The following is a 2,885-nucleotide window of genomic DNA, read 5'->3' as shown; positions in this document are numbered from 1 at the left end:
TTTTTAAATTCTACATAAATGATTATAACTTTTGTGAATGAACAGTTTTCTTTCTCTCTTTTTGCCTTCTGTTTGATTTCCTATCTCTATTGCTAGACCTCCAGTACTATAAATGAAATAGAAGTGCGGGAAGGGTGTCTTTGCCTTGTCCTGACCCTAGTTAGAAAGTGCAACCTTTCTTCACTAAGTATGATGTTGTTGTAAGTTTTGACAGTGTCCTTAATCAAGGTGAGAAAGTTTCCCTCTATTCCTAGGTTGCTAACATCTATAATAATAAAAGCATAATATGCTAATTAGACCAGACAACCAAACGACCTTCCAGATATCCTTCTGGATGAAGCCGCCATGGAGGTGGCTGAGGCAGAGGTGGTTAGGGGCGATCAGAAAGGCAGGCAAGCGGTTCAGGGTGATCAGGCAGGCAGGGTGGTTAGGGGTGATCAGGCAGGCAGGAAGAGGTGGTTAGGGGTGATCAGGCAGGCAAGCAAGTGGTTAGGGGTGATCAGGAAGGCAGGTGAGTGATTAGGAGCCAGCAATCCCAGATTGCGAGAGGGATGTCCGCAGGGATCGGGCCTAAACCGGCAGTAAGACATCCTTTGAAGGGTCCCGGATTGCGAGAGGGTGTAGGCCGGGCTGAGGGATACCACCCCCCCCGCATGAATTTCTTTCACTGAGCCTCTAGTATATATATATATATTATTGTTGACAGTATTACAAATGTCCCCTATTCCCTCCTCAGCCAAACCCAAGCCTTCCAGGCCTTCACCACACTATTGTCTGTGTCCATGGGCTATAAGTATTTATAAGTTCTTAAGTTTCTATATATATTAAAGCCTAAGCAATCAGAATGACTGGAATGACCAGTCACTATGACACACACTGACCACCAGGGGGCAGACACTCAATGCAGGAGCTACCCCCTGGTGGTCAGTGCGCTACCACAGCCAACCTCCCTGGCCGGCCAACCTCCCGCAGTCCCTCCCCCTGGCCAGCAGGCCCCAATTGACCCACCACCTGCCTGCCACGGTGGCAGCACGGCGGTGAGGGAAGGGGGAGGGAAAGAAGTGGGGAACCGCGCAATAGTGGGGCACTGACGATGGCAGCGTTGGCATCTGACGTCTGTTCCTTCCACGCGTGGCCTGGTGACTGTTGCCTCCTCTCTGGCCTGGCCCTGATCAGCCCTGATCACCAGCCAGGCCTAGGGACCCCACCTGTGCATGAATTTTGTGCACCAGACCTCTAGTACAAGTATATAAGTTCTTTGGTTTATCTCTTCTCCTCTGTCCCCCGACCCCCACCAACTCTGAGATATGTCAGTCTGTTCCATGACTCCGTGCCTTAGGTCTTATTTTGTTGGCCAATTCATTTTGTTCATTAGAGTCCACAAGTAAGTAAGATCATGAATATCTTTCTCTGATTGGCATATTTCATTTAGCATAATAATCTTCATGTCCATCCATGCTGTCTCAAAGGGTAAGAGATCCTTCTTTTTTATAGCTGCATAGTATTCCATTGTGTAAATGTACCATGTGTTTTGTTTTTTTTATGCATTCATGGGTGTTTAGGCTCTTTTCAAAACTTAGCTATTGTATATAACACTGCTATGAACATAGGCATGCATATATTCTTTCTGTTTGGTGTTTTGGGGGTTTGGGAATATATTTCCAGAAGTGGGATCACTGGGTCAAATGGCAGTTCCATTTTTAATTTTTTGAGGAAACTCCATACTGTTTTCCATAGTGGCTGCACCAGTCTGCATTCCCACCAGGAGTGAACTAATGTTTATTTTTCTCCACATCCTCACCAGCACTTGTTATTTGTTGATTTGTTAATAATAGCCATTTTGATGGATGTGAGGTGATACCTCACTGTCATTTTATTTTGCATTTATCTGATAATTAGTGACTTTGAGCAATTTTTAATATATCTATTGGTCATCTGTATGTCCTCTTTGGAGAAGTGTCTATTCAAGTGGTCTGCCCATTTTTAAATTAGATTGTTTCTCTTCCTTTACTTGAGTTGTATGAGTACTTTATATATTTTGGAGATTAACCTTTTATCAGATGTATCATTGGCAAATATATTCTCCCATATAGTAGGTTCCCTTATCATTTTGGTGGTGGTTTCTTTTGCTGTGCAGAAGTATTTTATTTTGATGTAGTTTTTTTTTTTTATTTTTTTTTTTTTTTCTTTTCCCCTAGGAGATGTATCGGCAAAAATTCTGCTATGTGAAAAGTCCAAGATTTTACTGCCTATGTTTTCTTCTAGGATTTTTATGGTTTCATGAATTACATTTAAGTCTTTTATCCCTTTTGAGTTTATTCTTGTGTATGGTGTAAGTTGGTGGTCTAGTTTCATTTTTTGCATGTGTCTGTCTAGTTTTCCCAACACCATTTATCGAAGAGACTGTCTTTACTCTAGTGTATGTTTTTGCCTCCTTTGTCAAATATTAACTGACCATAATGGTGTGGGTCAATTTCTGGGGTCTCTGTTCCATTCCATTGGTCTATATGCCTGTTTTTGTGCAGTACCAGACTGTTTTGACTACAAGGACTTTGTAGTATAGTTTGCTATCTGGTATTATGATCCCTCCAACTTTGGTCTTCTTTCTCAAGATTGTTGCAGCTACTTGGGGTCTTTTTTTGGTTCCATATAAATTTTTGGAGTATTTGTTCTAGTTCTATGAAGTATGCCATTGGTATTTTAGTTGGGATTGCATTGCATGTATAGATTGTATTGGGTAGTATGGACATTTTAATAATGTTAATTCTTCCAATTCGTGAACACAGTATATGCTTCCACTTGTTTGTATCTTCCTCTATTTCTTTTTTCAGTGTTCTATAGTTTTCTGAATACAGGTCTTTTACCTCCTTGATTAAGTTTATTCA

This window comes from Myotis brandtii, unplaced genomic scaffold (assembly GCF_000412655.1).
Source record: "Myotis brandtii unplaced genomic scaffold, ASM41265v1 scaffold115, whole genome shotgun sequence".
In the NCBI taxonomy this organism is placed as follows: Eukaryota; Metazoa; Chordata; class Mammalia; order Chiroptera; family Vespertilionidae; genus Myotis; species Myotis brandtii.
The sequence above is the reverse complement of the archived record's forward strand: the minus strand, read 5'-3'. Positions refer to the sequence as shown.